The sequence below is a fragment of the Phycodurus eques genome, chromosome 1 (assembly GCF_024500275.1).
Source record: "Phycodurus eques isolate BA_2022a chromosome 1, UOR_Pequ_1.1, whole genome shotgun sequence".
Lineage (NCBI taxonomy): Eukaryota > Metazoa > Chordata > Actinopteri > Syngnathiformes > Syngnathidae > Phycodurus > Phycodurus eques.
The window spans coordinates 43,262,610-43,274,989 of record NC_084525.1 but is presented as its reverse complement, the minus strand read 5'-3'; positions in this window follow the sequence as shown (position 1 = coordinate 43,274,989).

The window sequence follows — 12,380 nt, the reverse complement described above, 5'->3', positions numbered from 1 at the left end:
TTTGTAAGGATTTACTAGGAATATGATGCAACAACAGCAACAAAATAAAAGGCTTATTCGGTACACTTGGAATGCCCAAATGGACACCACTTTGCATCTATCCATCCATTTTCAGAAAATGAAAACTCCACATAGGAAAGTCTGAGCCAACAATCAAATCCAGAACCTTAAAACAGTGAGGCAGATGTGCTCACTACTTCCAGCTGCACCGCTACTCCACCATCGGCTCTTTTCTGTGTCTCCTCAGATATGAATTAACAGCAAAGGACATGCTCAAGTGCATGCTTACGTGCGCTCATGTCAATGCCCGATGAAGGCAGTTGGCGAACAATAACGCACAAGTGTGGGAAAACGCACTTATTATCACTCCTCAGTGGCAGACACTCACAATACCTATACATTCCACACGTCATTTGCAGATCACCTGCATAGACACAAACACATTGATCCAACAGTCACACATTCACAACCACACAACACTTCCCCAAAGTTGTCCAGATGAACAGTCAGAACAATTAATGACTGAATGAATGAATCATGTACCTAACCCTTAAATTCGGAGTGTACTACTTTTCTCCCAGCTTTGAATCATGTGCTTTAAGCAAAGATGTAACTTGTTTGTGGATTTTCCTGATCCCAGGACTGTCACGTTATTGTTTCTTTTTTTTCTTTCTTTCTTTTGTCCTGTTTGGCTATTAGGTCAAGCAGAAAGAAGGATCTGTATCCCTTTTATCCCGGGACAGTTTTACTGTGTCACTTTGGACTTTTACACCTGCCGCTGTGGTTTCTTCGTATTTTAATGGATATTTATTGAGAATCACAGTCGATCACTAGAACAGAACAAGGTTTCTAGAGGGGAGTGAGAAAAGAAGACCGTAAAAGACAAAGCACTAATTGCTAACAAGATGAGGAAAGTAAATCTTTATATACCTAGAACAATGACACATTAGATATGAGTGTTGTATTGGGAAGAGTGCTACACCCTGTGAGGGAAGGACAGGACAAGGTAGGACGGGACTAGGACAGGAGGGAAAGCATGCAGGACAAGAGTCGTGAACCCGGCTGTACAACTGAAGTGTGGTGGGAGTGGCTATGTAAATTATAAACGTCTATAGGATAGGACCAGAGTGTGAGTGAGGGGATACCCAAGCAATTCGCATATTCATTAGTTATTTATCGCAATAAGTGAGTGGCCCCACACCCAGCGAAAAACGGGCAGACGGGACAGGTCCCACCCCGCCGGCCCCACTGAGGCGCCACGTCAACCAGCCACCCAGAGGAAGCTGCAGGGACCCAATGCCACCCCCCAGCCAACCACAACACCGCCCCACGTGCCCCACCACCACTCCCAGGAGAGCAAGACGCCCTCCCTAACCCGCAGGGCCCACAATGCAGCCAGTCCTCACTCAGCCGAGGGCGACACATTGTCCCTTGTTTGATGGAAAGGAGGGGGGATGTGGTGCCCGACAAGGAAATGATGGGGGACCCAGAGAGCAGCCACGGGGTATGAGAGGGGAGCTCCCATGCCAAGCATCCATCCAGCTCGAGGGGCCCGGCCTCAGAAGCACCGCATTGATGCTAATGAAAACCCACCTTCCCCACGTTACGATGACTTCCAGGTCCCTAACTTGCAGTCGTTCAGCCATTGGCCCTACCCTGAGTATCCCAGGGCAGCTGCCAGGCACTGCTGCTTAAAAGCCAAACCCTCCCACCCCACCCAAGACCCCCCCCAAGAGGTGGGTGTATGTTATGAATTAAAAGGACGGGATGAGTGTGTGATGCATTAATATCATAGGGGGCAGGCAGGGTGGAGGGGGAGGGCACCTGGACCATGAAACAGCACTGACCTACTGAAACCCGGTCCGACACCACAGCCCCCGACTCGACTCGCCACCCAAGAAATACAGAATATGTGTATGTGCCTAGATGTAGCTAGTGAAAAAGGAAAAGGTTTACAGTGAGTGGTGTAAGAGAGTGCTGAGTGAGTGATTAAGAGGCATAGGTCCTGCAGGTCAGGCCTATTAGGCAGGACAACCACAGATAAAGAAGGTCGTTCTTGCATAGTCTTAGCTTCTCTTTAACGCACCAAAATCATGTTTACTGTTGTAGTGTACAGTGGGTACGGAAAGTATTCAGACCCCCTTACATTTTTCCCTATTTGTTATATTCAGCCATTTGCTAAAATCATTTAAGCAAATGTTTTTCCTCAGTAATGTATACGGAGCACCACATATTGACAGAAAAATTTAATTTTTGAAATTTTTGCCGATTTATTAAAAAAGAAAAACAGAACTATCACACAGCCATAGGTATTCAGACCCCTTGCTGTGACACTCATATATTTAACTCGGATGCTGTCCATTTCTTCTGATCATCCTTGAGATGGTTCTAAACCTTTATTGGAGTCCAGTTGTGTTTGGTTATAATGATTGGACTTGATTAGGAAAGCCACACACCTGTCTAGATTCCTAAGAGCACAGTGACCTCCATAATCCTTAAATGGAAGATGTTTGGGATGACCAGAACACTTCTTAGAGCTGGCCGTCCTGCCAAACTGAGCAATCGGGGGAGAAGAGCCTTGGTGAGAGAGGTAAAGAAGATCACTGTGGCTGAGCACCAGAGACGCAGTCGAGAAATGGGAGAAGGTTCTAGAAAGTCAACCATCACTGCAGCCCTCCACCAGTTGGGGCTTTATGGCAGAGTGGCCCGACGGAAGCCTCTCCTCAGTGTAAGACACATGAAAGCCCACATGGCGCTTGCTAAAAAACACCTGAAGGACTCCAAGATGTTGAGAAATAAGATTCTCTGGTGTGATGAATCAGAATCAGAATCAGAATCATCTTTATTTGCCAAGTATGTCCAAAACACACAAGGAATTTTTCTCCGGTAGTTGGAGCCGCTCTAGTACAACAGACTGTCAATTTACAGAACACTTTGGAGACACAAAGACATTGACAAAAAACAATTGTGCAAAAAGATGCTTGCACTTAGAGCAGTTCGAATGACAAATATAGTCCGGTGCAATGACCATTGTGCAAAGGGCGCCGAGACTTCAAGGAGCGTATGCGGTTTAAAGTGACGAGTCGTGCGATCATCTGGGACAATGTTGGTTGTGCAAATGTTACAGATACTCCTCAATCAGTGTCCAAATGGAGCAGATGCTACTCTGGCATGAGTGGCCAGTATATGCAAATAGTGAAGCATGGCGAGACAACTACAGTGAGTGCACGAGTAATACATAATTGGCCCCACAGAAATGTGACAACGAACTCAAGTCAAAAAATTACCAGCTTGCTGTAATGGAATTATAGGTTAGGTGTTTAAGAAGTTGATCGCAAGAGGGAAGAAGCTTTTGGAATGTCTACTAGTTCTAGTTTGCGTTGATCGGTAGCGCCCACCTGAGGGAAGTAGCTGGAAGAGCTGGTGACCGGGGTGCGGAGGGTCTGAGAGGATTTTGCACGCCCTTGTCTTAGTTCTGGCAGCGTGCAAGTCCTCCATGGTGGGTAGGGGGGTACTGACAATCCTTTCAGCAGTTTTGATTGTCCGTTGCAGTCGGAGTTTGTCCTTTTTTGTAGCAGCACCAAACCAGACTGTGACGGAAGAACACAGGACTGATTCGATGACCGCTGTGTAGAACTGTCTCAGCAGCTCCGGTGGCAGGCCGTGCTTTCTCAGAAGCCGCAGGAAGTACATCCTCTGGGCCTTTTTGAGGACGGAGTTGATGTTGGTCGCCCACTTCAGGTCCTGAGGGATTGTAATTGGGCCGCAGTGTGTGCTGAGCACCGTGACGTCCGTACAGCATTTTTCGTTGATATAGAGGCATATCCCGCCGCCCTTTGTTTTCCCCGATGATTCCATGTCGCGGTCCGCTCGATGAATGTTGAAGCCGGGAAGCATGACGGCGCCATCGGGTACAGCGTCACAAAGCCAGGTCTCCGTGAAGCACATGGCCGCGGAACGTCTGAAGTCTTTACTGGTCTTTTAACAGAAGATGAAGCTCGTCCATTTTGTTGGGTAGGGAGCGTACATTCGCGAGGTGGATCGACGGGAACGCCAATCTGTGTCCTCTCTTGCGGAGTTTCACCTGAATGCCGGCTCGCTTCCCTCTGTGGTGCCGCTTCCGTCTCCATGCGGCGAAAACCGTGGACGCCGCTCCGGTGAGTAACTCGGGGGAAAAACTGAGCGGATATTCAAAAGTTGGTGACAGAAAGTCCAGAGAAGCCTCCTTGATGGTTAGCAGGTCTCCCCTTGTGTAAGTGAGTCGTGTAAGATACAACTTTTTGGCCTTAATTCTAAGCAGTATGTGTGGAGAAAACCAGGCACTACTCATCACCTGTCCCAACAGTGAAGCATGGTGGTGGCAGCATCATGCTGTGGGGGTGTTTTTTAGCTGCAGGGACAGGGAGACTGGTTGAAAAGATGAATGCGGCCAAGTACAGAGATGTCCTGCTCGAAAACCTTCTCCAGAGTGCTCAGGACCTCAGACTGGGCCGAAGGTTCACCTTCCAACAGGACAATGACCCTAATCACACAGCTAAAATAACGAAGAAGTGGAACAACTCCGTGACTGTTCTTGAATGGCTTAGCCAGAACTCTGACTTAAACCCAATGGAGCATCTCTAGAGAAACCTGAAAATGGCTGTCCACCAACGTTCACCATCCAACCTGACAGAACTGGAGAGGATCTGCAAGGAGGAATGGCAGAGGATCCCCAAATCCAGGTGTGAAAAACTTGTTGCATCATTCCCAAAAACACTCATCTGTATTAGCTCAAATTGGTGCTTCGACTAAATACTGAGCAAAGGTTCTGAATACCTATGGCTGTGTGATATTTGAGGTTTTCTTTTTTAATAAATCTGCAAAAAAATTCAACAATGTTTTTTTGTGTGTCAATATGGGGTGCTGTGTGTACATTAATGAGGAAAATAAATTATATTAAATGATTTTAGCATATGGCTGCAATATAACAAAGAGTGAAAATTTTAAGGGGGTCTGAATACTTTCCGTACCCACTGTATTTTGACGTTTGGATAAAACGTAATTTATTTCAGAAATAAATGTGTCAAAGCAGCAACGCCTGGGGGTCTAACTACAAAAATAGAAAACACGAATAATGGTGGAAGAAAGGAAAAATAGGTGTACAAAAAGGGAAATAGAACACTGTGTTGCTGGACTAAAGTTGAAAACGTGAGCGTTTAATGCATTCAGTTCGGACAAGATAGAGAGAGCATAGTTGGATTTTGTGTGAAGCTAGTAATTTTGCCAAAACTATAAGGCACTAATATTGTACATCCTAGCAAGGCTTATTGTGCGGTACTCACGACCGTAGATCAGCTGGTTGGTGGGGGTGGTCGTTCTCCGGACATCTCAAGAGGAAAACGGAGCAGGTTTGGTTGAACAAAAAAAAAGATGCAGAAAAATAAAACAAAAACACAAGAGGTGGAAGAAAAAAAATGTTGTTCATCACGCCTCACATTTGGCTGGAAGCGTATCTGGTAGCTCAGCAGCAACTGTCATAAAAGTGTTGTAAAAATCATATCTGAATATAAAATACTCCCAACTTTCTACTCTTTACTCATAGATCAAGCATAGAATTATTGTTTAAACTTTAGTATTGGCAAATCAACTGTTTATGGTTCAATCACATTTCCTGCTGTATGGGTTTCAAATCAAGACAAACAGTTCTCAAAGTCTCGCAGCTGCACCTGTAAAGTTGACACACTGACACAGGCATCAAGGCATACATTTGGAATATTTCTGCAGAGTTTGTGAAATATCAAAACGGACATTTTATCTTCAGTTAAAAACAACCCTTAATTGAAGTCCATGGGTTACAGTATTCTCAAACGCCAGTTTGTGTCGCCTTGCGCGGATGTTTGAATATTACGCAAATAGTTCATTGCTGTATTTACATTCCATTGCCGATCTGTCCCAGCTTGGTCTTCTCGGAGAGAGGATCCAGTCAGACAGTCGCCGATGCACTCTGCCGTTTTATTGAACACGAGGTAAACAAAACATGCAATGAGCACAGTCACACAGCAGCTCTTGTCAGCAACAACTCACACCCAGACACTCACACGCAGACTGAAGCCATGTCCACCCAGAAACTGAGCTGACTTTGTTTCTTTTTCGTTTTTAAAAAGTGCTCCGTATGCACGGAATCGTTTTGACAAATGTGTGTCCAGACAATGCTAAACTAGACAGTATATGCCAGGTAATAGTGTAGGAGTAAGTGTTGCTGTACAGCTATATCAACCAAAGGAAGTCACCAAACAGAGTACAAGCCTGTGTGATGTGAACATACAACAATGGTGTGGAATGCGAAGGGAGCAAGAAAGAAGACATTTTTGTGGACTGACATTAAGGTAGGATTTCTGCTTGGTGTATTTTGGAACCAGGTGTATGGCGCCCGCTCTGTATGTCTGCCTTACTATGACAGACACAGCCTGTCGTGACAGGCCGAAGGTGAGTGGCAATAAAGTCCACAGCTAACATCTACATGGCAGCCCCAAACCCCCATTCTGTGACCACTGCGGAGGTCCCTTGCAGGCTGTACGCTCATCACAACACCCCAATCCCCTATGTGCCAATGTTGACCCCAGTTGAACGTTTGGCAAAGTCTTCTGAGGGTCTTCGTGTTTCCTAAGAGCCCTGAGCCGGTGCCCTTTCTGAGGGCCTTAGGCAGAACCCCTTACCACCTCTCTTCCCAGGTGGCAGGCGCCTTCCACATGCGGGCTTCCGCACTCCAGCATGCCATCCATCATGCGCAGCAAATTTAGGCCCAGTACACACACAAAGACAATCGGCCTGTTTTTGTAAAAAAAAAAAAAAATCTTTTAAGATTTGAAAAGTCCTTATTTGTGTACCAGACCTTACTCTACAGGCCCTTGGTGACAACTGACAGTAGCATCATGCTTTTCCAGGGTGGGATCATAAGCCACTTTCACACCGGGTTGAGATCATTGTCCTCACCCTGCTTGACCACCCACTGTAGAGCATCCAAGGCCTTCAAGGTTCAGTCCATCAGCAGTCTTGTTCCAACGCAGCTCCTTGTCTCTGGAACTACAGCTATCCAGAGTATGTGGCTGCCGAGTAAGGGCATCAGCATTGTTGTATTGAGCCTGATGAACCATGCTCAAATAAAAGGACTACAGCTCTTCCACCCATTGTGCCATTCAGCCTTCTGATTCCCTCAATGACATCAACCACTGTAGCGGTTGATGTCATTGAGGGAATGACATCAACCGTGTTTTGTTCAAATGGTGAAGGGCACACCAGACAGCAGGGTCCAACACTGACGGGGGCTGGTAAGTCACTGTCGGGCCACTACATAAACGGACTAGCATCTGTAAGGTTACAGACGCTGGCCCGAAAAGCCCAGTACAAATTTCATAAATTAATATGATGAAATCAGCACATTCATATGGCTGTATGGTATGAATTTGGCCGAAGGTATAGAATTAAAATCTATCAAAAAATTGCAATAATGTTTGTTGATGATCTCATTACATTTGCTTCAGTGTAAAACTGGCTTCAGGCTGTTAGACTATGGTGCGCGCAGGTCCTCCAGCTCTACAGCTAGGGCTGGCTAGCTAGCGTGACTAAACGCAGTGCGGAGTCACTCCTATAAGTCACTAATCATTGTGTGAGTCAAGACACATCTCATGATGGGTAAGAGAAGAGAGCCGTCTCAAGACCATCGCAAAGTAATTGTTGCAAAACATAATGATGGCATTGGTTACAGGTACATATCTAAGCTTCTGAATGTTCAAAGTGAGGATAGTTGGGGCCATAATAACTAAATGGAAAGCCAATAATACCACCATAAATTTGCCTCGATCAGGTGTTCCTCACAAGATTTCTGACAGAAGAGTGCAAAGAATAATCAGAAGAGTTGTCCAAGAGCCAAGGACCACCTGTGGAGAGCCAAGGACCACCTGTGGAGAGCTTCAAAAAGACCTGGAATTACATGAACAACATCTGGACAATCCAGTTGAATACTCAGAAAATATAGTCTGGTCTGATGAGAGCAAAATTGAACTCTTTGGATGCCATAATACACACCACGTTTGGAGGAGAAATGGCACTGCACATCACCCGAAAAACACCATATCAACAGTGAAGTTCGGAGGTGGGAACATGATTGTGATGACGGTGCTTTTCAGCAAATGGTACTGGTAAATTTCATATTATTGAAGGAAGGTTGAATGGACAAATCTACCAACACATTCTTGACAAAATTCTGCTGCCATCTATGAGGATGATGAAAATAAATAATCCCTGCGTCATTTCATATTACCACACATAACTTCATTTCTGACCTTATTTTTTCTACTTTCTTTGTATGAATGGATTACTTGGGTTGTTCCCAACATCTGGTGAAATGTTCATGTCAATTGCACATTTGGAAATATATTTAATGAGAAAAATGGTGACATGTTAAATACTTATTTCAGCCGCTGTATATTGTTAATATCTAGTATATTCATTATTTGTAATATCATAAATGTTATTGGTTTTGAGAGCGCCACAATAAATGTTCTCAAAATTACCATTATAAAGAATGTATTCAATTTATACTGTGATATAAATTTATGGACATATCACCCAGCCCTATACTTTTTACCCGAAATATTCTGAATTTTATCCTCTTAAATCGAGTAAGCCATTTTCCTGCACTGCACACATATTTTGGGCATGTCAGGTTAATAATCCTCGATCGTTAGACCTGAATATTTATACACCCCTAGATTTATTATGCAAATGTGTTGAGGCAACCCACTCCAAGTAAAATGATCCAGGCTGAATCTATGTGGGACCCCACCATATAATTTCATTGGAGTATCATGTTTTCATTGATTTGGAAATCTACTCGAGTAACTTGCTTAAAATATCAATAAAGCTGATATTGTTTGTAATGTGTCATTCTGTAAATAAAACTGTCACTACATTGTATATTAGAATAGTGATATAGTGCCAAGACATTGTATTGAACAAATCAAAAATGGAAAAAAAACTGTCAGTATTTTGTCAATTGAAAGTATTTAAAGAGGGACTTTTCGAAAACTTGATTCATATGAGAGCATTATAAATCAATCTACAGCAGAGGTGCCCAAACGTTTTGGCTCAGGGGCCACATTGCCGTAAAACAATTGTCATGCGGGCCAGCATTAATTTTACATGCTACCGACGAGGGGAATGCTTTTTTGTATTTTTTATTTTACTATGCTGTCTGCTGCTAGGTAGATCTTATAACTGCCTGACTTGGATAAATGAAGGTTAAAATAAAAATTAATGAAATGCAAAATAAAGTATTTTTAGGAAATTTGACTCAAACTCAAACTTTATTCATCAGAATCAACAAACAACATGTTTGCATTCATGTGAAGGGTGATACTGAGATCTTGACTGCAGTAAATGGGGCAGGTCTGGCTCAAAAGCGGTGGTTTTAATGCGCAAGATGTCACGCAGGTGGGAGTCACTTCGTCTTGTCCTCACGCGGTTCTTATTCATGTTCATGACTGAGAATGTCTTCTCACAAGTATGTCGAGCCAAACAAGCTCAACATTTTCTTAGCAAATGTACGAATCTCTTGGAACCTGTCTTTATCCAGCTGCTGGTAAAAGTTGACAAGAGGGAGTTGTTGGTACCGGCTGCGACACTCTGTGTCACACACTCAATGAGCTCCAGCTGCAGGTGGGCTGGAACTTCACTGAGATCCACGGAAACGGTTTGGCACATAGAACTTTTTGGCGAATAATACAATGGAGTTTTATAGCTTTACCTCCTTCTTTGGTTTCTTTGTGACACACTCTGGTTGATAATCCACTGTGCGCGCCAACCATGGCAGGTGCACCATCCGTAATAATCCCCGTGATTTTATTCCACTTTAATTTTATGTCATGTACGGCGGAACAAACGGAAGCAAATAAATCTTTCCCTCGTTTGGTCCTGAAGGCTCTGGAGGTCAAGTAGCTCTTCACGCACGTTCATTTCACTGTCCACTTCTCTAAAAAAAAAAAAATCAGTAACTGAGCGCTGTCGGATGCATCCGTGCTTTCGTCACAGGCTCACGAAAAAAATTCAAACTCCACTCCTTTTGCGTCCAACTGTTTCTTAATATCAGAAGAAACTTCTTCGCTCCTTCGTGACACAGTGCTACGAGCCAGGATAACATTGGCGAACTTTTCTCAGGACAAATGTTCTCCACCATTTTCATTACACAGTCTTTAATAAATTCACCCTCAGTAAAAGGTTTGTGAAAAAGTGTTGCTGTGCCGTTAAACGAGCTTCCAGTTGCTTCAATTTTTCACTGCGTTCGTTCCCAGTTAGCTTGTCGTAATTCGCATGTTCCGTCTGGTCGTGCCTCTTTATATTGAACTCCTTGAACACAGCCACAGTCTCTTGGCAAATTAGGCAGACACAGTTGCTTCGAAACTCAGTGAAAAAATATTCAGACTTCCATTTGTCCTGGAAACGTCGGCCCTCGCTATCAACTTTCCTTTTCTTACTTCCAGTTGCTATTTTAGAAATGGGCAAAAAACAGATCAGGAGCAAAACGGCCCCACGAGAGTTCAGCCACAAGTTTACTGCCATCCTGTGGTGAAATAGAAAATTGCGTGTGTATTTTGCACTGCCGGGCCACATATTATTGGTTTTATGACAGAGGCTTCGGGCCAGTGGAAATACGAACACGGGCCGGATTTGGCCCAGGGGCCGGACTTTGGGCATATCTGATCTACAGTATGGGTATGTATGCATAATCACTGAAACATATCATATTATATCATGACAGGGCCACCACAACTTGGTGCATGGTGGCCTAGAGGGCCACCACTCAAAAAGGGCTAAAGGAGCTATGGGGTCTTAATGAGCCGTATTTCACTAACCAGTTGATTTTATGTATTTTTTGCTCAAGAAAATGAAAAACTATCACTATTTTCACTCATTATTGTCTAAAAAACAGCCATACTTTCAATATAGGCAAAAATTACACCACAGAAAACAGTAGCTCAATGAGGAAATTTCATCGCCTCCTGCACCTGATTTTTCAGGCCACAACAGGCTGACGTGACCAAAATGTGGACAGGCAAAAATCTGGCTGAAACAAAAAAATATTTCATAAGAAAACAAGCCTAAAATTACTACTGGGTCTATTTTGGGGGGATTGTTTTAATAATAATGTATTTCTCCAGAATAAATGAATAATAAGTGCCCATGTCCGTAGGACCAGAGAGTTCCTTTAATGTTGGACCCCGACACAGGTAATATTTGGTGCTTCAAATACAACAGCCAACAGTTCAAGACTGGTCACACAATGGAGCCGCTCAATTTTGTTGAATGTGTGGCTAAAGTAGGGCACCACTCATTCACCTTCCAGCCCCACCTGTAACAGCACCGCCTCCATGCTGTCATTGCTGGCGTCCATGTCCAGGCAGGGCTGGGTCAGGAGGAGTGAGGACAGGAGCATTCATGAGGGCCTTATTGAGGTTGGAAAATGCCTCCTGACAATGGTGAACAAGGGCAGCACGATGCAAGAAAATCCTTTCACACACTTCACTACAAAGGCTAATCCTAAGAAATGCTTGAGCTGCTTCTTGTCCCAGGGGACTGGCAAGTCTCTGATGGCACTGTTCTCCAACATGGTGATGCCCTCACCTCACCCCTGTGGCCTAGGAACTTCACCCCTCTCTGCACAAAGTGGTAATTCTTTGGGGGCGTCATCGAGGAACACCAAGCACTCCGTCAATGTCCATCAATTGCTCAAATGTTCCTGGTGCATTGCATAATCCAAAACTCATGACCTTGTACTGCCAGTGCCCTCTAATGGTGCAGAATGCCATCTTTGATCTTGACACAGGGGTGACCTAACCCTTCAACAGCAAGTATCCCACACAGAACTGTGCTCTGGGGCTGTGAGAATGGTAATAAGGGCTCCAACCAGTAATTGACTGGTTGCTCCAGTCGATGATGGGTAGAGTTGGGCATCATTTGAATTTGAGCGATTCTGTTCCCGATACCAGTTCTTCATTTCGATTCCGGTTCCAAACGATTCTCGATTCCGATTCTTTTAGGGGGCTGGGTCAAAAAAGTTTGCATGGTTTAAATAAAGGGTGTCCAAATTATGAACATCCATCTTCATAACAGCCTGCAGCATAAACTAAAATGACCATTTGACTCAGCATTCTTTCTAACCAGTATCAGTATCAAACATATGAACTAAAAGGCAGTGTGTGGCACTGACTAACCCGATTGACTTCCATCCATCCATCCATCCACCCATCTATCCATCCATTTTTTGAGCCGCTTCTCCTCAGTAGGGTCGCAGGCGTGCTGGAGCCTATCCCAGCTGTCATCGGGCAGAAGGCGGGCTACACCCT